The sequence below is a fragment of the Pinus tabuliformis genome, chromosome J (assembly GCF_031772625.1).
Source record: "Pinus tabuliformis cultivar Carrire ecotype Pingquan chromosome J, CPIR1, whole genome shotgun sequence".
In the NCBI taxonomy this organism is placed as follows: Eukaryota; Viridiplantae; Streptophyta; class Pinopsida; order Pinales; family Pinaceae; genus Pinus; species Pinus tabuliformis.
The window spans coordinates 106,237,535-106,263,886 of NC_142295.1; the positions used below are offsets into that span (position 1 = coordinate 106,237,535).

The window sequence follows — 26,352 nt, forward strand, 5'->3', positions numbered from 1 at the left end:
CTTGAGGAGGATAACATATGCTTGTTCTATAACTTGCCCTTCGGGCAAGCCCATCGCTATGTTTTAACGAGCGTAGCGATAGTGAAACTCGTTCTCGTCTAAACACAAATTTGTCGCTATTTAATGCTTTTAACGAGTCTAACGACAAAGATAACTCGGTCCTTTTCATTTTTAGAGAGTCTAAAAAGGTACATAAAGTTAACTCCAAAAGTCCTTTTTCGTCATCTAATCCCTTAAGTCCGAAAAAGTATAAAACAATACAGAAGGGATGAGTTTTCGATAGTTTTAACGAGCCGAACAAAACAAGCGCTTGATCTTTTTGTGCAATAATCCCTCAGGTCCAAAAAGATTAAAATCTAGAGGAGGGATAGCACTTCCGGTCGCTTTAACGAGCTGGAAGGCCAAAACTCGGCAATCTTTTCATATTTTACGAGTCAGATGAAAAGAGCTTAAAGAAGACTCGTCTTTTGAGGAACGAGTGATAAAAAGGGTTAGCAGCTGATGCCAGGTACAGGTTGGAATTTTCCAATCACGGCAGTGTCACAAGGATGGCTAGTGAAATCACTCTTCGCAGCTGTTCCTCAAAATGGGTAAACAATCATATGGAGGTGAACGATCGGCCAATGGAAAAGTGGAGGTGACGGTGCAAACATGACCAAGGCTTTAACGACTGATGATATTACATTCACTGTGGTTATTTACCGGGATAGTTCATTTTTTAACGAGCTTAAACGCGGGTGGAAACATTTGCTCAATCTTATGTTTATTTTTTAACGAGCATGAACTATGCGCTAAAACTGCTCGGATCTTGCGTTTATTTTTTAACGAGCATGAACTGTGTGCTAAAACTGCTCGATTACCCAGTCATATGATAAGAATGTCTCATTAAGATTCTATTTCTTATGGAGCTTCATCTTACAAAGCTTTGCTTCGAATCCTTTCGTTATGCAAGTTTGGAAACGACTAATCCTACGGGTTAGACCTACAGGTTTAAAGGGAGGACCTAAAAATTTAAAAAATAAATAGCCGCCCCTTGCTTTTACTCCAAAAGGTTTGCATGCCCCCAGGCATAAAGTACGATTTCAAGGTTACCCCTTCTTTAGTCCAATAAAACATTTGTTTTACCGGGAGAGGCCTACCTCTTTCAGGTTACCCAAAGATTGCTCCATTCGCGGCCACGAATAAAACACTTCCTCGGCGATGTCTATCGAAATAGACAAGGGTGAGCGACGATGCCCGCCAACTCACATAACTTTGACAAAAGAATCTTATTCTAGAACAACCCCTCTTCCAATCACGGACGGGGTACGGACTAGTCATATTCTCCTGCGGAAACCTACCCTATACCCAAAGTTTTCCTGTCGAAGCAGACCAGGATGCATGCCCCCTGGGTTCCAGTCATATCCTCCCAGATTACTCGCGCTCATTAGGAGGACGGACCGTGGGTTGAGACATTTCTTGCGTGAAGAGACCATTTAGGGATGGTATATGACTTTTGTGATGCGTGATCCAGGAAATGAAAGCTGGTCCACGAGCTTGACCACTCTTCCTTCGTGCGGAAAACACATTACTCTAAAGAGTGAGGAGACGATGGCTCCCATGCAATATATATAGTCTCGTCCAAGGAGTAGGTTATAATCCAAGGGTCCTTGAACGACCATCACGTTCATTTGAACGGTCTTCCCTTTCAATGTTATGGGCACATTGGGGAGGATCCCTAAAGGTCGACTGGTTCCTTTATCAAAGCCTGTCAGATTTCTCATTTCAGGCAAAAGCGCTGGCGAACCAAGCGCTTTCCAAGCAATAGAGGAAAGGATACTCACAGATGCCCCCTCATCAATGATGGTGCCAGCCATTACCATTCTGTATATTTGAACGATAATTCTGAATGGTATGCTTGCTGGCAAACGGGGTCTGCCTAGTTGGTTCCAGTCGAACGAGACAACTAGGTTGCTTGGTGGTGGGACCGAATAGACGGCTGGGTATGACTCTGACGAAGTTCCTTCCTGCGATAAAGGAATGGGCAAATTGCCCCCTTGTCCATCGGAGTCTGTGTTGATGAAGAGAATTTGGACGGTGTCGTCTTTATTCTCCTCTATGATGGTATCATTCGAAGATAGAGCCTCTGAAGGCAAAACTGGGTCAACTACCGCCTCAACCTTTTGACTTTCGTCAAGTATGGATTCAGACGGTTCATCCTCAATGATAGGTGCTTCAGCTGACCACCTGAGCGGGCCAGTCGGGTTCTCAACTGGTGAAGGACTTGGCAGGAGTTTTTGATATCCAGGAGGAAGTTGCGCTCGTAAAATCGGGCGATCTTCCAAAACTCTTTTAGCCTCGTCTAAGAAGGGACAACGGTGGATGGCATGGTCGCCTTCACACAGTTTGCAGGGAAATCTAGCTTTCCCTCTCTGTCCTGTGACTTCACTTTCACTAGTTGACGGTGAGCTGTCAACATGGATATCAGAGGTTGACACCACCGAATTGTGCAAACGGGGAGACCAGTCCCTTAGTATCCGTGGGATGCAGGGACAATCTCTGTGGAAGTGGTCTCCCTTGCATATGACACATCGCGATTTAGGCCTAGTCAGTGCTGTGTGTGGATTTTTGTCAGATGCCACTTGTTTGCCCCCAGTCGCTTTTGGCTCCTTCTTCTTCTTCTCTTTCTTCTTCTTTTCCTTCTTCTCCTTAGGAACTTGGTTTTTTGTTTTACCAGTTCCGTCAAGCGAAGAGGAAGGAGGAGAGGGAGAATTAGATGAAGTAGAAGGCTGGTGAGTAACTCTGGTCTGGTCTAACTGTTGATTCGACTGTTCAGGAATAGTGGTGTTCTGAACGACATTGGTTGAAAAGATCCAGATCGGCAGGCCAATTGTCAATCCTGGAAGCGACAATGTGGCCATATGAGGCGCACCAACATCTCCCCAAGAGGAGAAGGGACTAGGATTTCCACCAAGGGGAATTCCTTGGTTGGTGTGCTCCATTTTCTCAACCTAAAGATCAACGCAGGAATAGGGGTGATTGTTCCGTTTAAAATAAATTTTAACGACACTTTAGACACAACTTGCTTTTTCAATTTTAAAGAGTCGAGAAAAAGCTAAAGATGACTCTAGTCTCCTTCGATGTTTTAACGAGCCCGAAGTGACAAATGCTCGGATGGACTTTTTCCGTTATAGAGTCTGAAAAAGGCCAAAAGGAACTGCTCTGGAGTTCTAGGTAGAGGGTGTGCCAAACTTTTCGCAAAACCGCAGAATACTTTTTAGGGTACGGGCAGTCGATCTTCCTGAATGCTGTGTTCAGTGCATTGCGATCAGTAGGGCGGCCGACACGGCTTCCTAAGGATAAAGGTTTTATGCCTATAGGGGTCTCCCAATATATACGCGACGGTACGTGGGAGCACAATCCGTACTGGCGCTATCGTCCCTCAGGAGGAATCACCCACCATCAACGAGATCGGCAGTCACCAGGCTTTACGACGCCGGAACACGTCTCTAGCCTAGACCTCTATGTTGTGCGTTATGTTGCAAAGCGTTGTTAAGTTCATTCAATTTATTTTAGGTTGATCTTTTTAGAAGTTTGCCTTTTGAGGTTCACCACGAGATGTATGATACAATTCCTAAATGCAGTCTAAAGATGATAAGCAAGCTTTATATCTTTTCAACCATGAAAATCCTAGCTACAAAGGGAAAAGAAAGACACCATCTTTTCTCAAAGAGCAATCAGCACACTCTAATGCACTTTTCCTAAATCAAGCATGCAAACTATCAAGATGCAAATGCACAATGCAGGTGTTTGTTTTCCGCTTTCTTAGTATTGATGCCTACAAAGAAAGCTTTTTGTACAACTTTGAATTTGCTTTTAAATGACAAATACAAACAAGTTTACTTTTCCGAAATCAGAGAGGGTAGAAGAGATTACAACACTTAACGATTTCCGAAATGAATACTTGTTTCGACACTTAAAAGAGACAAACTCAAACCAAAAGCAAAAGTAAATGTATAATCAACTGTAAACAGCCAATGAACTCTCTCCTAAGATCACAATCAACAGATCTGAATCAAGGGCTACAGGATGACTATTTCACTCTTGCAAAGGAAAACTATAAATGACGCCACAAACACATAAAAACACTCACAGTCTTTTTGTACAAAAGGAGGCGGAATTTAAGCAGAGAAAAGGAGTTATCAGACAGGTACCTATGCTAGTTACAGGCTGCAAAAATCAGAGATCAAAACAAGGCAAAACAGAGCAGAGAACCCCAGCTACACAAGGCCTAACTAGATCAGCACACCCTCAACACAGAGGTTTTGACATTCAGCGCAGGTAGCCTTCACGGGACCTGCGTTGAAACGCAGAACCTCTTCACAGGGTCTGCGTTGAAGGAGAAACGAGAGTTTCTCACTGGGTTCTGGGTCACAATTTGCTATTTAATCCACAGTTTCAGGCAAAATCAAAGCAACAAGCAAGGTACAATCAAAGGGATGCTTTGAGGAAGGGCTAAGATCTATCACAAAGGATCATCAAATCATTTGTGAGTCCATTGTTTAGATCATAGACAAATCCAGTGATTGGATCAAAGCAGCAGCTGTCTACTTTGCATCTGAGAATAGCAGATGCAGTTCGATTGTTGCTGTTGAGTCTATGAAACAAACAATGATGGAAACACAAATAAAATGACTAAACAGATTTCCCCAGTGGAGTCGCCAATTTGTTGTGGGGAAAAATGCCTATGCAGGACGATCCTATCCACCTAAGGTGTGACAGTGCCTTAGCAACAAACAGAGACAACTATTCTAGTATTCTTCCTTTATGAATTAAGAATGAAGAGAGATGGATGGACTAACCGGTGTCTTCCGTTTGCCCCTCGATCCAGTTTCTCTTCTCTTTGGGAGTTCCCAGCTACTTGCCTTCTCGCTCGCCCAGCTTCAAGAGTTTTCTGCAAGATCACAAGAAGAGAACACTACACAAAGACATAGATTCATATTCATAACTAGTTCAGGATTAGAAATAAACTAAACATACTAATGCAATCATACATCAAAGATACACCAATATATAGGAGAAACCAAGATATCTTTATTGATGAATAACAAGGTTCGGGAAGAGATACAACCCAGAGGGCTCCAATCCAGCATCTCCTTCCCAGAAAATAAAATTCCTATCTTCACCTTCCCTCAAAGCATTAAGCACCCAATGATTCCAGTCTCAAACCAACAACAATTCTTTGCAATAACAAAATTCCAGCCTCCAGATCTCATGGAGGAGAGATCCATATATAGATGTTTGGAGAGAGGATGAGTCAGCTTGAGATCTGACTAGTGTCCTCTCCCTCTGTCAGTTCTTGCTTCCACTTGGAGGTTCTTGCTTCCACTTGGAGATTGAGAACCTCTTACTCATCACTAGTCGAATTCACTGAGGAAAGTGTCATTGAGGAAGATTCTGGAAGCTTCCAGGGTCTTGACACCTTGTTGAATGAACTTGCCATTTGTCAAATCTTGCTCAGCACACCCTGGTAGTGCTTCTACCTGCGTTGCAGTGCAGGTAGCCAGTGCAGACTTTGCATTTCAGCGCAGACAGCTAGTGGAGCCTCTGAATTGATCCTGAATTGACTTGTTTTTGAGCAGTTTCTGGTGGAGAACTTCTGTGAATTGCTGTGGTTTGTTAGCCTTGTTCCTCTAGGGGTAGGAACAACATGTTTAGGGACTTTGGATCCCTTAGATTATGGACATTTCATGCTTATAGCTGCAAGGCACAAAAATGTCTATAACAATAATGACATGAGAAATTCAATAACTAACTTGCAGAAAAATAGACTAATATCAAATTACACACTCATACTTCAATCCCTCACTATTAGTCTCGCTATGGCTTTCGGAGGTAACTGATAATGACATGTGCAATTCAATATCTAATCTAACTAATAAAGCTAATGAATAGAACTGAAATAAACAAAACAGTGCTGGAATTAAAAATTAAGAAAAATAAATCAGCAGAAAGACAAGATTGATTCCATGTCATTAGTCATTGTAGAAACTATATGAAAATGCCTGGGCTGCCTACTGTAATCTGGAACAAATACACTGATCAGTTAATAGCAGTATAAAGCATGTAAAATTATGGACAGAAGTAAAATGTTAATACCATAAGAAATGCAATATATAAACGTGAATAACTATGGCATAATGAACGTAAGGAAACACAACATGAAACTATACAGCAATAAACAAAACCTCGGTGCGTGCAGGGGTCCTCTCTACAACCTCGGGCAACAGCTATCAACCACGAATTGTGCTTATAAACATAGTCTTCTCATGTATTCAAAATGCAGCCATAACAAAAGAAAGTGTCACGACACAGTGGGCTTTCTTAACAGCAAAATTACATTACAAAGACTAACTCCTATGCGTATGGAAACACATTATTTATAGCAAACGTTTACATAACTAATTTCCTAAAAACTGCACTGATAGAGGACACGTGAACGACAATGTCCATGGATCTAGCATCATGGCTGCCGTGATGATTAAATCTATTGAGGGTGGCTGTTGGATTCGGCTTATGGAGCAGTCCACAGGTGTTGATATGTCCCCAGAAATCTAGGAACGGCCACGCAAGTCTTCACGTGCTTAGAAACAGAGTTCTGTCACCGTAGGACTCTTCTGTTGACCACCGCTTGACCACCGTTGACTATGGCCTCCTCTGATGAATTCGACTGAGCCAATAGGACTCGGTCCATGTCCACGTCATTTCCAACTTGCCCATGTGGCTCGATTTGCCTAAAGACACCTGCAATATAGACTTTAACAAAAAGGCTGTAGAAAGTTGAACTGGCTGCGAAAAGTGACAAGATTCCGCAGCTTATGAGCAAAAATCTAATTCAAACAGTAGACACAAGACATAGTTAGAAAACCACTTTATGTGCTCTTTTAAACTCAATATGCAATGATGTTGACAGCTTAGGAGGTCCAGGTAAATGGAAAAAGTCTAGAAAGGTGTATAGGAAAGATGCAAGTTTGGGGCTCAACACCATCTTAGCTTCTACACCTTTCTTTAAACCATCCATCTTAGCTTCTACATCTTTCCTTAAACCATCCATCTTAGATTCTGTTGCTTTTTGTGCAAGTGACACTTGTTGCACTTGGTCTCGTAATTTTGATATATCATGTTGCATTTCTTCCTCTTCTTCATGAGTTATGCTAGAGCTTTCAGGTTGCTTACTAGGTGTTTGCATTTTCTTTCCTCGGGGCATCAATTACAGATTCAAACTAATTTTTCAAACCAAGCTTATGCAAAAAAATTTATAAAACCTACACACCTTTTTTCACTTTGTAGAAGCTTCATATTGAATCTGATGTTCTCTACAATTTCGGATCATCCAGTTCTAAAATTACGACCTGCAGTAGTCCTCTGTGTCCTCTTTCCAATGCCACCAGTCTGATCCAAATTGGATTCTCCAAGGAAGAGTTATGTACAATCTCCCAAGATGACCTGAATATAGACTAGTTCAGTAGAGAAAACTTGTACGATGCACCACGAGTCACTGTTTCGACCTTTGGCTCTGAAAAATATATAAAAGAAACTATAGTCCGTCGTCTTTCTGCACCTTCTTATGAAATTTCAATCCGATGCTCAGAGAGAAAGTTATGATGATTTTCTCCAGGTCACCTATTTGGAATGTAATTCAGGAGTCTGCAAAAAGACCAAATTCCTCAGATCATACATCCGCAAATGTAGTGGGAAAAGCTCTAAAATTCGGACTCGAGATTCAACGCGATTTTTTCTCAAATGGGTTTTTCTTTTAGCTTTTGAAACATCGCAGAAAAAAAGTTATAGCGAAAATTACACGATGACTTGTTTGGGGCAGCGAAACCCTAGAATCCAAACCTCTGATACCAAATGTTATGAAACCAGCTCACAAAAACATAGAAAAGAGAGATCAGCGCCTTAGAATTCACCCTCTTCGAGGGGGAAACCTCCTTTACATTACACAAATGGGCAATTCTTGAATGATTCAAATGACAAAACCTCCTTTCTATATATAGGAGTCTAAAGAGTCACAATATAACCTAGCCGACCTAACAATAATAATATAAAGCCACAAAAATAACAATAGAGGGATTCTATGGGGCACAATAATAACAATATGGGGACAATAGGGGCACAAAAATATTAATAAGGGATACAATTACAATAGTAATGGGGTAATAACTAGTATTATAGGGATCCAACAGCCACTCTAGAGGCGCCACTCCTTTTTAAGGTACAAGTTAACTTTGATATTCCCATATTCGAAGGCCTCATAGATGAAAACGTCGTAGATAAATGGTTAAATATATTGGAAGGATATTTTTTAGTTCATGACTTTTCCAATTGGGAAAAGATTATGTTCGAACTTCTCAAAACCGCCCCACACGTCAAGGAATGGTGGGAAACCTACTGTGAGTAAAAGGACGAAAATGAACCCCTGTTATTTTCAGCTGCACCCACTTGGAATTTTTTTCGAGATGCCATCTTGGAACAATATTATCCTGTCGGGAGCTATGAAGATAAATACATAAAGTGAACCACGCTATGACAGGGAAGGGACCAAGGAATGTTGGAGTTCACAAATACTTTCCATACCCTTCGCAGGAAGCTGGGTATCAAGGATACTGAGCGAAATTTGGTGCTCAAGTACCGCAACTCTCTACACAAGTACATCCAGGATGAGATGGAGTTCCTAGACATTTCCTCACTCGACATGATGTATCAGTATGCTGTAAATATTGAGCAGAAGTTTAAATAGAAGAAGCGAGACTTTGGATCTGAAAATCCAAAGCAAGGAAAAGGCACCCCCAAACCACAGAACAAGGGACCAAGCCAAGGCGGGGATACCCAGGACAACCATCGAAGCCACAAGTAAATAACAACACCATGAACACGAAGAAGGATACGGGAAAATGGTGTGAGTTCCATCAGAGCTCCACTCACAATACAAGTGAGCGTTGGGCCAAGCAGTCACTAGTGGCCAAGTTGAAGGCTTTCGAATGAGACACAAGTTTTGACTCTAATTTAGAACCCGATAATGGGACTGACAAAGGGAAGCATATCATTGATGCGGAGCCCAATGCCATGGTGGCCACCACAAAGATCTAGAAAATTAAGCCTAAAGATCCAGAGGAGGGGGGAACAAATCTTCCACTCACATATGTGAGTGAAGGGTTCTCCATTGCAATTCATTATCGATAACGGGAGCCAAAAGAACTTCATTTCAGCAAAAGTCGTGAAGAAGCTGGGCCTAAAGACTACAACACATCCACAGTCGTACACTATTGGGTGGCTTAACCAAGGCCGAGATCTTCACGTCAGCCAGTAGTGTCACATTCCATATAACATCAAGCCCTTCACAGATGAGGTATTATGTGACGTTGTTCCTCTTGAAGTTTCTGATGTATTGCTAGGAAAACCATACTTGTGGAAGTGACATTTTGTATATGAGTCTACACCTCACTATGTGATTATTACTTTGGCTAATAAGTTGTACAGGATATCAGAGGTAGCCCCGCCTACCACCATCTCTTTGATCACTGCAAAGAAATGCAGTAAGATCATTTCCCAGACTTGGAAATTTTCCTTCCTTATGATTCGTCCCCAAGACAAGAAGAAGGTTGTGGCCACGACTTCCAGGCAGGGCTCCTCTGCACAACAACAATAGATGGACAAAATCATGGAGGAGTACAAGGACATTTTCGCCTCACCCACAGGGTTACCTATACACTGTCAGGTCAAACACTCCATCGATCTAACCCCGGGCATGCCACTGCCCAATGGACCGATCTATCAATGCTCTATTCTGAAGAACAATGAGATCAAGAGGCAAATTCATGAACTACTGCAGAAAGGGCACATCAGGCCAAGCTCAACACCCTATTGGAGCCCGATTGTATTGGTGCATAAAAAGGATGGGACCTAGAGGCTCTGTATTGACTATCGGGTGCTGAACAAGATCATTGTCCTGAATAGGTACCCAATCCGACATATTGATGATGTTCTGGACCAGCTCAAGGGGGCCAAATATTTCACCAAGATTGACTTGAAATTAGGTTATCACCAGGTGCCTATCAAACCCTTTGATGTGTGGAAGACTGCCTTCAAATCCAAGGAGGTCCTTTTTGAATGGTTGGTCATGCCGTTCGGATTGACGAACACCCCTACAACCTTCATGAGACTAATGGACGACATCTTGCAGTCCTTCACTAATGCATTCGCAGTGGTGTATTTAGATGACATCTTGATCTTCGGCTAGAGTTGGGAAGAGAACCTCCACCATATTCGATAGGTCCTTCAAACCTTTTGACAACACAAGTTGTGTGCTAACTTCGAGAAATGTACCTTTGGCCTAACCCAGGTTCAATATTTGGGGTACATCATTGATGTTCAAGGTGTACATTTGGACCCATCTAAGATACAAGTCATTCGAGATTGCCCAGCCTCAACCACTCTAACCGCAGCTCTTTGGGTCTTTCCAATTTCTACCATAGGTTCATGTTGGGGTTCTCTCATATCTCTTGGCCTTTAATTCAAGTCACCAAGGGCGGAGCGAAAGCCAAGTTCTTTTGATCAGAAACCCAGCAGTGGGCGTTCTCTGAGTTGAAGAATGGTCTATGTTCTGCACCAGTGCTCACATTACCAGACTTGGAAAAACCATTTGAGATTGAGACAGATGCCTCCAACTATGCTATTGGTGCAGTTCTTACTAAACATGGGAATCCAATGGCTTAACACAGTGAGACACTTTCAGACACAGTCCGAAAGTACCCCACTTAAAACAAATAAATGTATTCCATTATGCAGGCATGTCGTAAATGGAAGCATTACAATCTGGGGAAGGAAATGGTCATCCACACAAACCACTGACCTCAAGAGTTCATACAAACACAAGGGAAGTTGCAAAACGATCATCATCAGAAATGGTCCACCTTTCTGCAACAGTTCCATTTGAACATTAAGTATAAGAAGTGCAACATCAATAATGTCACTGATTGCCCCAACCAACCACCAGTCATGGTGCTAATCACTGTGCTCAACTCCTGTGGGCATGAAACATCGAAGTGGCGACATCTTTAGAAGAGAAATCTAGAATTTAGCAGCATATACAAGACACTTCTAGAAGGGAAGAAAGTTCCAAATTTTCACCTTCGGGATGCACTGTTATGCTACTTGGGACACATATGTGTTCCTTAAAATGAGCATGCCAAGATGATTTGGGAGGTGCACTACAGTGGGGTTATTGGACATTTCAGAGTAGAGAAAACCGTGGTGGTATTGCATAAGTATTTTTATTGGACAAAACTTCATCAGGATGTTGGGAAGTACATTAGATCTTGCACTACCTGCACCATTTCCAAACCACCAATCAAGAAGAAAGGCCTCTATACTCCTCTACCTACTCCTAGTCAGCCTTGGGAATCTATCTCCATGGATTATATGTCGGGCCTTCCTTCTACTAAGCACGAAAACGACTGTGTTTTCATGGTCGTCGCCAGATTCTCTAAGATAGTGGGGTTTTTAGCTGAGGCCTTCGCCAAAGTATTTTCATGTGTATTGTGCAATTGATTCTTCTTCTTCTGGTTATATTGTTCAGCTAGATCTTTAAGCTTCCACAAATTGATAGTAGAAGTAAGTTATAACATTTTGTTTTGATCTATATTGCATTATCGGGTTAACCTACATAGTAGATTTTCTACATGGTATCGAAGCTAGATTTGTAGAGAATTTTCTACATGGTATCCGAGCCAAGTTTATTAGAGCTGTTAATAGTATACTGAGAAGAGAATTCGAAGTTTGAAGTTCGGGGTCGCAGGTGCAATTCGAATTCATATCATACTTAAAAGTTGGCCAATGGCATTCTATGGCTTGAGACTCGAGTATGACTTGGAAGGTAGCTCAAGTTACATAGCATGGAAAGATAGAATGGAGGTTTTATTAGAAGATAATGGCTTGAAGGAATTCATTGATCAAGAAATACAAAATCCAACTTCAACTAATGCACAAGAGTTGGTTGAGTGGAAGAAGTGTGTGGTGAAGGCAAGACAGATCATCCTTGAGGGAGTTTGAGACCATATTGTCTTGAGTCTCCATGGGAAGGATACCCCATTTTCAATGTGGAAGACATTGAAGGACCTCTACTAGAATAGCAACAACTAGAGGAAATTGGTGCTCAAGATAAGCTTTGAAGAATCAAGATGGAGAAGGGCAATACTATTTCCACATATCTAAACAAGATCACCACCTGCAAGGATGAGCTTAGCAGTGCGGGAATAACTACTTCTGATGATGATATGGTGAGCCTTGCTCTTCTTGGCCTTGCAAAGAGCTGGAATAGCTACCAGGACTCTGTGAATGGAAGGGAGAAACTGGTAGATTGGGAATGACTGTGGTCAGATTTGTTGCAAGAGGAGATCAAGAGGAGCACACGAGATGGTTCTTCATCAAAGAATGATGATGAAGAAAATTTGGCCTTAGCGAGTAAGGCAAGGAAAGGGAAGGGGAAGGCTTCCCGTTCCAAATCGAATTCTTCTCATGGAGGGAAGAAGGTTGACAAGTCTAAAGTGAGATGCTTTAATTGTCAGGAGATGGGACATTATGCGACTAATTTCCCATTGAATAAGTCCAAGAAGGGATCCTTGGTAGGATCGGAAGGTGAGGCATTAGCCTCTCAGTTCGAAATGGAATTTACCCTCATCGCATGCATGGTGCCATTGATGATGGGTTGTGTTTGGTATCTTGATAGTGGAGCCTCATTCTAGATGACCAGTGATAAAAGTTTATTCAGTACGTTGGAGGAGAAAGACCTCAAGATGCGCATAGAGATGGGTGACGATGGAAGGTATGGTGTTTCAGGAGTGGGCACGGTTGCTTTTCAGAGGGAGCATGGAGCTCCTATCACCTTGACAGATGTGATGTATGTGCCTGGGCTGAAGAAGAACTTGGTATCAGTCATGATGTTGGAGGAAAAATGCTACGATGTTGTCTTCAATAAAGGAAAGGTGTTCCTAAGACAAATAGCCACAGGTGAGACCAAGAGGATAGGGATTCGGGTGAAGAATCTCTATAAACTAGAGGTAGATGATTGTGCAGCATTGAGTACAAAAGTAGAATTGGTGCAAAGCCAAGACATTGGTGAGTTGTGGCACAGATGATTAGGCCATTTACATCATGGGGCTTTGAAGATAATGCAGCGGATATCTACAGGACTTCCTAAAGGTAAACTTGAGCAAGTTGACACATGCAAAGGTTGTACCTTGGGAAAGTACACCAATTCTTCCTTTCATGATCGAGACAGTCGAGCGAAGGCTATGTTAGAGTGAGTTCATACTAATGTGTGTGGATCATTCTCGGCGGCATCCATATCAAAGCAAAGGTATTATGTTATTTTCATTGATGATTATTCTTGTAAATATTGGATTTATTTCATGCAAAAGAAGGACCAAACCTTCACAAAGATTTGTGAGTTCAAAGCTTTGGTCGAGAAAGAGTCAGGGAAGAAGATCAAGGCCTTGAGAAGCGACAACGGTGGAGAATATGTCTCTCAAGAGTTTAAAGACTTCTATGCAACGGAAGGAATTAAACAAGAATTGACGACACCTCATAATCCACAGAAGAATGGGGTGGCCGAGAGGAAGAACATAACTATTGTAGGGTCATCACGGGAAATGTTGCATGACCAAGGCCTACCACTTCACTTGTGGGCTGAGGCATGCAACACAATGGTCTATTTGCAGAATAGAAGCCCACATCGCATGCTTGGGATGAAGACACTAGAGGAAGGTTTCTCCAGTAAGATACTAGATGTGGGTCACTTAAGGATCTTTGTCTCATCGATATATTGCCATGTGACAAAGGATGCACAGAAGAAGCTTGAGACAACAACAAAGTTGGGGATACTTGTGGGGTACGCTGATACACCTCACAACTATCGGGTGTACTTGCCTACCAGTCAGAGGATAGTGGTTCGCAGAGATCTCAAGTTTGATGAGCAGAAGGCCATGCGAGTTTCCCTTGAGAGGGAGCTCTAACTACAAGCTATGGAGGAATTGTTGGTTCCTAAGGTGTTATGGGGAAATCTAGTGTCCATTTAGAGCTTCTAGTCCCACTAAGACGGGTAGCTATCTTAGAAACAAACAAACTAAAGTTACTTGCGTTTTCCTTTATGAGAAGTAGATGAGAAAGAAGCAGAGAGTACCAACCTCAGTCTTTCGCTTGGCTCCTTGCTTGTTTCCTCTCCCCTGACAGATCTTTGCCGCTCCTTCCTTGCTTTTCCCGCTTCAAAGAGCACCTGTAAAGTCAAAGTAGCACAATACCATCAAAGCACAGAGATCTACAATCATAAAAAATATAGGACCAGATATATATTGACCACACAAATGCATATATCAACTTAAACATACAAGAATGTGGAGGAAATCTCAACTAGCTTTATTGATAGAAAGAGTAGAAGAGAGGATTACAACTCATTGATCTGACCAAGCGTCATCCTCCCAGCATGAAAGCCCTTCTTCACCTCATGAAAAGCTTAGATTACCCAACACTATGATGTTCCACAAAGAAACCAACATCACTTCCTTACAAAATACAAGATTCCAGCCTCTGGATCTCTGGGATGAGGGATCCATATATAGATGTTTGCAGGTGGGTGAGTCAGCTTCTAGGATTTTGATTAGTGTCCTCTCTCTGATAGTTCTTGGTTCCACTTGGAGATTCATGATCTCTTACTCATCACTGGGCAAATTCAGAGAGGAAAGTGTCAAATGGGCAGTTTCTAGAAGATTCTCTGGGTTTCCACCTAGCCAACTACTTTTGCCATTTGTCTACTCTCGCTCATCGCACCCCTCAGAAGGGATTTTCAATATGCATCGCACTTTTTGCATGTGGCAAGTGAGATGCATCGCACCCTTAGCAATGAGCAGTCTGTATGGTCCAGTTTTGACTAGTTCTGAGCAATTTTTCATGGAGAACTTCTGGGAGATGATGTAATCAGATGACCTTGCTCCTTTAGGGTATGAAACAACACTTTTAGGGACTTAGAAGCCATTGGTTTATGGACATATGTGATTGGGGTTGTAGTGCCCAAATATGTCTATAACAAGGAGGAGGAACCTCAAACTGATGTGGAGCAGCCGCATGCAGAGGTTCCAGGAGTGAAGACATCCACTCAAGAAGAGTCTTCCAGAGATGGACATAAGTGCACAAGAGAAGCTAACAGATTGTTAGAAGATGCAAGAGAGAATGCGGTAGAACCATCTTCTCAACGTAGACAAAGGAGGTCACCTGAGAGGTACACTGGATATATGGCCCTTGTTGGGGAATGTGTTGAGACCAAACCATCTTCTTTTGAGGAAGCAATGTAGCAGCCGATTTGGGTTGATGCTATGGTGGAGGAGTATGACTCCATAGTTCGAAACAGTGTTTGGGATGTGGTTCTGAGACCAGAGAACAAGTCAGTTGTGAGTTCCAGTTGGATTTACAAGGTAAAGCAAGCTGCTAATGATAGGAGGATGACGTCGCTGCAGTATATTTCGATAGAGGAGCAAGATGTTGACATTTTGACAAAGGCATTGTCAAAGTGTAAATTTGAGTTCCATAGAGACAAGATCGGGGTGGCAGATAATCCCTTTCTTGTTGAGAGGGAGTGTTGAAATGTGGAAACAAGAAGATTCCAATTTAATTTTTCCTTTAATTAAATTGTGAATTAAAATCGAATTTAGTCTTAATAGCTACATGGAAATAAATTAATTAGGTTATTTTGACTTAATTAGTTGGAGAAATTCAAGTTAGAAGTCTTTCTGAAGTCATGCAAGAGTTATCCCTTAAATTAAGGTGATAAGATTGAGTTATATTTGAGTTGTAATTAGTTAACTCAGTTCACTGAGTTAAGTCTAGTTAAATTAGTTCCAAACTATTTGAGGAACTAATAGAGAGTGAACAGTCAGTTGATGCATGCATGCACTCAACTAGTGTACTCCAGTTAACTGAAGATTCCCTCATCAAAAACTCATGCATGTTTATTCTAAGAAAGACCCATTTAAGTTAAATGTCAAGGAAAGTGTACTATCAGTTGCATGTGTTTTATTATAAAGAAAACTCATGCATGCAGAAGGAATCAGTCCTTAAGGATTAAGCAGTTCTGACAGTGTGTGAGATCAAGAGATCATCCACTTGGTAAATTGAGTTTTTCCACTTGGTTGAAGGAGATCATCGTAGAGGAACTGCACAAGGAAATAGGAGCTTGGAGGGTAGAGAGGAAGGCTTGTGAAAAGCCAAGTTTCCCTATGAGCATCTGTGAGGATTGTACTGAGAGCTGGCTAGCTATGAGAGCTAAGGCTTTGTATAAATCCTTTGTATTTCCACCTTGTATGATAATACAGATAGTGGGGTTTTTAGCTGAGGCTTTCCCCAAAGTATTTTCATGTGTATTGTGCAATTGATTCTTCTTCTTTTGGTTATATTTTTCAGCTCGATCTTTAAGATTCCACAAATTGATAGTAGAAGTAGGTTATAGTATTTTGCTTTGATCTATATTGCATTATTGGAATAACCTACATAGCAGATTTTCTACATGGAATCAGAGCTAGATTTGTAGAGAATTTTATACACATACTTCAAGGTTGGCCAATGGTGTTCTATGGCTTGAGACTCAAGTATGCCTTGGAAGGTAGCTCGAATTACATAGCATGGAAAGATAGAATGGATACTGTATTAGAAGACAATGGCTTGAAGGAATTCATTGATCAAGAAATCCCAAAGCCATCTTCAACTAATGCACAAGAGTTTACTAAGTGGAAGAAGTGTGTGGCGAAGGCGAGACGGATCATCCTTGAGGGAGTTCGAGACCATATTGTCTCAAGTCTCCATGGAAAGGATACTCCATTTTCAATGTGGAAGACATTGAAAGACATGTACCAGAACAATAGTGACCAGAGGAAATTGGCACTCAAGGATAAGCTTCGAAGAATCAAGGTGGAGAATGGCGATACTATTTCCACATATCTGAACAAGCTCACCACTTGCAGAGTTGAGCTTGGCAGTGTGGGAATAACTACTACCAATGATGATATGGTGAGCCTCGCTCTCCTTGGCCTTCCAAAGAGTTGGAATAGCTACCAGGAATTTGTGAATGGAAGGGAGAAACTTGTGGATTTGGAACAAATGTGGTTGGATCTTATGCAGGAGGAGATCACGAGGAGCACGCGAGATGGTTCTTCATCCAAAAATGATGATAAAGAAAATTTGGCCTTAGAAAGTAAGGAAAGGAAAGGGAAGGGGAAGGCTTCCCATTTCAAGTTGAATTCTTGTCATGGACGGAAGAAGGGTGACATGTCTAAAGTAAGATTCTTTAATTGTCAAAAGATGGGACATTATATGACTAATTTCCCATTGAATAAGTCCAAGAGGGGATCCTTGGAAGGATCAGAAGGTGACGCATTAGCCTCTCAGTTCGAAATGGACTTTACCCTCATCACATGCATGGTGTCCTCGATGATGGGTTGTGTCTGGTATCTTGTCAGTGGAGCCCCATTCCACATGACCAATGATAAAAATTTATTCAGTGCCTTGGAGGAGAAAGACCTCAAGATGCGCATAGAGATGGGTGACAATGGAAGGTATAGTGTTTTAGGAGTGGGCACGGTTTCTTTTTAGAGGGAGCATGGAGCTCCTCTCACCTTGACAGATGTGATGTATGTGCTTGGACTTAAGAAGAACTTGGTATCAGTTGTGATGTTGGAGAACAAAGGCTATGATGTTGTCTTCAATAAAGGAAAGGTGTTCCTAAGACACATAGCCACAGGTCAGACCAAGAGGATAGGGATTTGGGTGAAGAATCTCTATAAACTAGAGGTAGATGATTGTGCAGCATTGAGTATGAAAGCAGAATTGGTGCAAAGCCAAGACATTAGCGAGTTGTGGCACATGTGGTTGGGCCATTTGCATCATGGGGATTTGAAGATAATGCAATAGATATCTATAGGAATTCCCAAAGGTAAACTTGAGCAAGTTAACACATGTAAAGGTTTTACCTTGGGAAAGTACACCAAGTCTTCCTTTCATGATCGAGACAGTCGAGCAGAGGCTATCTTAGAGTGAGTTCATACTGATTTGTGTGGACCATTTTTGGCGACATCCATGGCGAAGCAAAGGTATTATGTGATTTTCATTGATGACTATTCTCGTAAATGCTAGATTTATTTCATGCAAAAGAAGGACCAAACTTTCTCAAAGTTTTGTGGGTTCAAAGCTTTGGTTGAGAAAGAGTCAAGGAAGAAGATCAAGGCCTTGAGAAGCGACAACGATGGAGAATATGTCTCTTAAGAGCTTAAGGACTTTTGTGCAATGGATGGAATTAAACGAGAGTTGATGACACCTCATAACCCACAATAGAATGGGGTGCCCGAGAGGAAGAACATAACTATTATAGGGGCAACACAGGAAATATTGCATGACCAAGGCCTACCACTTCACTTGTGGGCTAAGGCATGCAACACAACAGTATATTTGCAAAATAGAAGCCTGCATCGCATACTTGGGATGAAGACACCAGAGGAATCTTTCTCTGGTAAGAGACTATATGTGGGTCACTTAAGGATCTTTGGCTCATCGATATATTGCCATGTGACAAAGGATGCATGGAAGAAGCTTGAGCAGATAGCAGAGTTGGGGATATTTGTGGGGTACACTGATACACCTCACAACTATCAGGTGTACTTGCCTACCAGTCAGAGTATAGTAGTTCGCAGAGATCTCAAGTTTGATGAGCAAAAGGCCATGCAAGTTTCTCTTGAGGGGGAGCTCCAACTACAGGCTGTGGAGGAATTGTTGGTTCCTAAGGAGGAGGAGCCTCAAACTGATGTGGAGCAGCTACATGCAGAGGTTTTAGGAGTGGAGACTGTTAGACTCCGTCTTGTATGTCAGTGTGAGATTGATTCTTCTTCAAAACCCTGTTTTGAAGAAGAAATCATTAAATGTGTTTTTTTAGAATATGTAATTGGTCAAAATGTTCCAAAGCTCTACATGGCAACAGTGTTAACAATACTACATTCTAGGAAGCATTCTCACCATCAGGGCTCACCAGTTCCAGGTCCTCCTGGAGCCATTTCTCAGAAATATGCCCAAGCCTTGAAGGTCGCATTGACCTTCTTTCCTATTCAGAAGGCTGGGAAGCTTCCTAATGATAATCCCATACCATGGAGAGGGAACTCTGCTCTGTCAGATGGTAATGATGTGGGTGCAGACCTTTCTTAAGGAATGTATGATGCAGGGGATCACATCAAATTTGGGTTACCCATGGCTTTTACTGCAACTCTTTTGTCTTAGATGGATGCTGCTTACCAACTAGGGGCAGCCCAGTCTTTCATCAGATGGTGGCGGTGCACTCATCATTGATTATGGACAAATAGGGAAGGCGTCCACTTCTAATGATTGCTGCAGGAGGAATGTGCATAAGCTGCTTCATTATTGGATCATTCTACATACAGGGACATTTTGATGGGTCTTCTTTTCTACTACTTGCAAGAAAATTATCATTAATTGGTCTTTTGGGTTATATTGCAACATTTTCAATGGGCATGGGTGGAATTCCATGGGTCATAATGTCTGAGATATTTCCTTTGAATATGAAGCGTATTGCTGGCAGTCTGGTGTCTCTCACAGCTTGGTTTGGTTCATGGATTGTCACCCTCATTTTTAATTCTCTCTTTTGTTGGTGTTCTACAGCTTCCTTCTTTATATTTTGCATATGGCGCTTTTCTGAGGTTCATATCATCGCACTCTGTGGCATCTAAGGATCGTATACCTGTGGCTTGCATCTATGATTATAATGGTTCGATTTGTTCAGAATCACAACTTATTGAGGTGTTGGAAGTCCTGTATGAGCAGTATACACAATATTTGACTTACTGCAAGTCTTCTGATTTATCTCAAAACACAGGGAAATGCTACAGAACTATACTGTTCATGTTTCCATCTAGTAATCATTTCCCTTTAGCTTGGCATGAGAATCAATAGATCGGAGAACCGGTAACTATGACTGTGACTCTGAGGTCATCTCTTAACATGCTCGAAGGAGGCACAGGCTGTTGTATTTGGCCAGCAAGCTTGTTCCTATTTGAGTTTTCGTTCTCTCATCCACAACTTTTTTCCAATAAATCTTGTTTTGAGGTGGGATCCGGTGTTGGTTTAGTTGGCATATTTCTCGCTAATGTTAAAGCTTCTAAGGTCATACTGAGTGATGGAGACTTGTCTAGTTTATCCAATATGAAGTTTAAATTAGAAACAAATCAGGTAGCCATCATGGAAAAGTTAAAACAAAAGTATTATCAGGATCTTACATTTACAACGCAGTTAGAATGCAGATATCTAACATGGGAATCGGCCTCTACAGATGAAATTCAAAACTGTGGTGCAGAAGTAATATTGGGAGCAGATGTAATTTATGACCCATCATCTGTGCCACACCTTGTATGGGTTTTGGTTGCACTTTTGGGCGACCTTGGGATTTGTTGAAAAAACACGCTATCGGAATGGGCAAATTTTCAGGGAGATATATTTTGTGATTCCAAACATTTTTATCTTCTACTGTCAAATGCAAATCCTTTCCAGTTTTCAGTTCTTTATATTTTATCGCTAAAATAAAGATCTACAAGGTTGTGTTTGTCTTAATGCAACTCATAACCTAGATTCCAAGCTAAAAGTTTTCCGGAAAGTCTCACAGATATGCAACAATATGGCAATAAGCATCACTGACCCAAAGGAACGCATTATGGAAATCGAGCACACCCAATCTACAGCTGAACCATAGGTTCAAAAGGAATCCATCAGATCTTGGGCAAGCTTGTGGTACACTCTTTCTGCTGCAAGGGAATTTCATTCTTTCTTAGAATGCATTCATCTTTATGCAAAAGACAGGTGGCCTTAACTAGTTCGTAGAACTTTTGCAAGTTTTAAGGAGATTACGGGTGAAGAATCAAATGACCGAAATGTTACTTGAGCAATTGACATTAAGAACTCTCAAAGCTGCGTTGATTGCAAATCCACGAGTCGAGAGGAAAGAGTTTGGAATTTATTGTTCTCAGAATATTTCTTCTATTTTAAACTAGACACAGGAGGTTTTTCATCTGAGACTGTTTCACTCTCTGAATCTGCCAAAAAGGGATCAATAGGATATGATTCTACCTCTAAACAGTCGGGTGATTCCAGTTTCCGCAAATATGAGAATTTGAATTTGACACAAATAAAAACCATTCAGATGGAAGTGACCATTCAGAGGGAAGTGATCTCATTTGTTGAATTTGCCTATTTTTATCCTCAGTCCTAATTCAAAGGGATCTGCGCTCCAGTTTGTTGACCATCAGAGGATTTTAAGGAGAACGATCTTCTATGTTTAGAATAGATGAAACGCCCTTTTCTAATTTTTGTAATTGCAGTTGAAACAACACCTTTGTTGTTGGATCGATTTGTTTTTCCCTAGCAGATTTTTATTTAATGTATTAAAAAATCATTTGAAAAGGAGGGAGAGAGAGAGTTCTGAGAGCTGGTGGAGGAGAGAGAACAGAGCTTTCATTGTACAGATTTTGACAGAGATTTTAATTAAGAAATGCAGCTCTGACCCCTGAGATTCCTGTGGTATGAAATTTAACATTTGTGTCCTCTTTTGTTTCATATGTAGCCTGTTATGTGTTCAAGTCATTTCATGATCGTTTCCATTTGAGCAAATGAAGTGTTAAGGTAGAATTCATAATTTATATGCTCTGCCTTTAAGTTTGTTCATATTTAATGTTTTCTTCTGTTTGACAAGGATTCATCTTCTATGCCCTTGTCAGCTCCTCAGCAGTCTTGTCATTCCATTTAATCTCAATTTGATGTTAAACTTTCTTGCCTACCTTGCCTCAGGGGACAATTTGTGTTTTTGATTACATTTCTCTGTTCAAGCTGTTCCTTTGCCCCATGCAGCCCAGAAAAACCCCATCATTTTATTAAAAAACCCCTTTTTTAATCAATTTACTAGCCTAAAATCAGTATTCATATCGGTCATCTCAGCCCTTTGAAGACCTTTTGCCGAGATAGACCCACAGAGAGCCCTCTCCTGTCCTCGTAGGGCTAGCTACGAGGCTAAGTGGTTTGATGTTGCCTTGGATTTTGTCTTCTTCAGCCTGAGGTAAAATTCAAGCGCTAACAGAGACATCCACTCAAGCACAGTCTTCCAAATATGGAAGAAAGCGCACAAGAGAAGCTGATAGATTGTTGGAGGATGCGAGAGAGAATGTGGGAGCACCATCTTCTCAGCGCAGATAGAGGAGGTCACCTGAGAGGTACACTGGATACATGGCCTTTTCCGGGGAATGTGTTGAGACCGAGCCATCTTTCTTTGAGGAAGCAATGTAGCAGCCAATTTGGGTTGATGCTATGGTGGAGGAGTATGACTCCATAGTTCATAACAGTGTTTGGGATGTGGTTCTGAAACCGGAGAACAAGTCAGTTGTAAGCTCCCATTGGCTTTACAATGTAAAGCAAGCTGTTGATGGTAGTGTGGAGAAACATAAGGAAAGATTTGTTGCCCGTGGCTTTTCACAAGTCAAGGGGATTGACTATGATGAAACTTTTTCTCCTGTCGCAAGATATTGATCTATCAGATCTATGTTGGCACTATCAGCACAGATGGGTTGGAAGATCCATCAGATGGATGTGAAGACTGCATTTCTCAATGGACAGATTGATGAAGAGGTGTACATAGAGCAGCTAGAAGGTTTTGAGACCTTTGATCATGATTCACATGTGTGCCAACTCAAGAGAGCATTGTATAAGCTGAAGCAAGCACCTCGTGCTTGGTACACCAGGATAGACAACTACTTCACCGGGTTGGAGCAAGATGCTGACATTTTGACAAAGGCATTGTCAAAGTGTAAATTCGAGTTCCATAGAGACAGGATCGGGGTGGCAGATAATCCCTTTCTTGTTGAGAGGGAGTGTTGAAATATGGCAACAAGAATATTCCAATTTAATTTGTCCTTGAATTAAATTGTGAATTAAAATCAAATTTAGTCTTAACAGCTACTTGGAAATAATTAATTAATTTATTTTAAATTAATTAGTTAGAGAAATTCAAGTTAGAAGTATTTCTGAAGTCATGCAAGAGTTATCCCTTAAATTAAGGTGATAATATTGAGTTATATTTGACTTGTAATGAGTTAACTCAGTTCACTGAGTTAAGTCCAGTTAAATTAGTTCCAAACTGTTTGAGGAACTAACAGTGAGTTAACAATCAGTTGATGCATTAATGCACTCAACTAGTGCTACTCCAGTTAACTAAAGATTCCCTCATCAGAAACTCATGTATGTCTATTTTGAGAAGACCCAGTTGAGATTAATGTTCAAGGACAATGTACCATTAGTTGCATTTGTTTTCTCATGGAGAAAACTCATCCATGCAGTCGAGGATTAATCCTTGAGGATTGCGCAGTTTCGAAGGCTTGTTTTTCCACTTGGTAATAGGCTAATCATCCACAAGGAACATCGCAAGGAAATAGGAGCTTGGAGGGCATAGAGGAAGGGTGGAGAGAAGCCAAGATTGCCTATGAGCATCTGTGAGGATTGTACTGAGAATTGGCTAGTTGTGAGAGTTAAGGCTTTGTATAATTCCTATGTATTTCCACCATGTATGATAATGTAATAGTGTGGGGTTTTTATCCAAGGCTTTCCCCAAAGTATTTTCATGTGTATTGTGCCATTGATTCTTCTTCTTCTATTTATATTTTTCAACTCGATCTTTAAGCTTCTGCAAATTGATAGTAGAAGTAGGTTATAGTACTCTGATTTGATTTATATTGCATTATCGGGTTAACCTATCATAGATTTTCTACACGATAGTCATGTCTCTCTAATCATCGATATCTCAATGCGCCTCCCCCTCGGACCTCTGATATCTTCCAGGATCTGATATGTCAGACCCAATATGGTATTAATTCTGGTCTATAAAGATATCACATGCACTCCATATCAGATTTGACCAATATCACAACTATTTTAGTTTGTCTCATTTTAAAAAAAATTATGAGCTTACCTTCGATACTACTCAACTTGCCACATATAAGTAAAAGCCACTTAATTAATTTAAAAAGGTGTCTTGGTATAAGGTCTCTTGGCATAATGGAAGGGAAGGAAGATAAAATAGATTTAAGGTAAAGAAATGAAAACCTTTTCTAACAAGTTAGTGTTTTTATTTAATTGTACAAAAGATACTTTAATATGATGGAAATATACTACCTTGTTTAGAAGGAAGAACAAAAGAGCATATATATTATATTTAAAGGTAAAATATGCAACATTATCTAAAGGTGGAAGCTGCAGTATGTAACATAGGTGTATATACATAGAGGATAGAAGTATAATGATGAAATGAACAAATCAACACCAGTTTGTATCTACAACAATATTAAGATGAGAATTGTGGGACTGCCAATCCATAAAAAAAGTTTTTTACATTATCTCTTGTTGAAAAGTGTGCAATAAGAAATGCTTGTTGAGAGTGCAACAAGATGATGGAGCTTAGTGAAAAGAGTCGCCTTCACTAAGTGGGCCCGCAGGCTACTTTTGGCGCAAGTCTATTTTTAGACTATGTCTATTTTTAGACATATGGATCATGTCTATGGATTGCAGGTTGTTGTTTATGGATGATTGGTCAAGTTGGGAAAAATAGATGGACTTCTATTTTTTATCAAAGTGTGAGTGATCACAGTGTGAGTGATCAAAGTCTATTTTTAGACTGGCTGTCAAAAATAGAAAAGTCAAATATTATTGTCTCATAATAATATTTGGACTATAAACTTGATCTTATTCTCTTGGAGCACTTCAGTTTGAGCTACAGAGGTGGCACATGCAGCTGTCAGAAGGAAATACGCTTTCCTTATGAGTCAGTTGAGTTGTTGCATGCATGACTTCAATTAGAACTCAATCAGTTGAGTTTGGTGGAGTTGATTGTGCAGTTGATGGAGTTGTGTTCAGTTTAGCTTTGTTAAACTAGTTGTATTTAGTCTAACTGATCAATAGACTAGAGATGAGTTGGGTGAATTAGTTATTAAATAATTCACAAGTTATTAACTCATAATGCAACTATAGAATACATCAATTAACTCAGTTGCATGTCAGTGCATGTTCAGTTCAACAGGGACAAGTGGTAGAGAATCAGATTGCTATCAGTTGTGACTATAGTTGTGCACCAGATCTTGCACAATCAAGGGATTGAGGATGCCAATGAGTTTGCTCGCGTATTTTCCCAGTATTGTAGCCTTTGCTCACATCCAACAAAGTGTGAGCAATTATTTTGAGGTGAAATACGAGTTTGGGAAGCCATTCTCATCAGTTCTTGAGCAGGTATTGAGCAGTGGAGGCAGCCAAGCAGTGGAATAGATTTGGAGATCAGATCTGAGCTGTATTGTGTGTAACAGGTGGAGCTGGTACTGGATTGCTTGTGATAAGCATTGTACTTTGTAACTTTACATGATTCAATCAATATAATATACAGATAGTTGGGGTTTTTAGCGAGATGCTTTCCCCGGGATACATACTGTGTTTATGAGTTTGATTGATGCTTCTATGTGTGCCTGTGAATGTTTCTGCTTCTGTAAATTGATGATCAACGTAGAGGAGATTATGTATTATATATGTTCCGCTTATAATTGTATGATCAAGATAATCTCTGTGAATATGTGTTAAATTATTCAAAATTTCTACATGGTATCGGAGTTGCTTGATTTGTAGAAGAGATTTTTACAGGATATCAAGCGAGGATTGATCATCTGATCTACTATTTAGGAAGTGTTTGCATTCTATTTCTTCAGGCAGAGTTTGTGATCGGGCCAGGTAGCCTCTGGATTCATCCTTCTTTTGGAAGGTGAAATATCTGGTGAATGCCCATACAGTCGATCTCTATACAAGAAATATTGTGTTCCCACGAATTCTAGATCGGAAGCGGTTGAGTTTTGAGCTGGTGGAATTCGGATTTAATTCCAAAGCAAGAGATAACTCAGAAACATTCAGTGTGAGAATGGAGACAGTATGCCCCAGTATCTCATGAAGTTCACCCAATGCTGGGATGAGCTAGGAAGTGTGGGGGTGACTCTCGGATGAGGATGGTGAGTCTAGCACTCCTTGACCTTCCTAAGAGTTGGCATAGCTACCAGGACTCGGTGAATGGAAGGGAGAAACTGCCAAATTGGGAATGACTATGGTCGGATTTGATGCAGGAGGAGATTAGACGGTGCACCAGAGACAGTTCTTCATCTATGCAGGAGAACTGTGCCTTAGCGAGTAAGGTGAAGAAGGGGA

At 40.9% G+C, this 26,352-nt stretch overlaps 1 pseudogene; it reads left to right on the forward strand.

Annotated features, from left to right (window-relative positions):
* Positions 1–20,535, forward strand: part of LOC149225755 (uncharacterized) — a 44,867-nt pseudogene extending 24,332 nt beyond the window's left edge.
* The last annotated feature ends 5,817 nt before the right edge of the window (positions 20,536–26,352 follow it).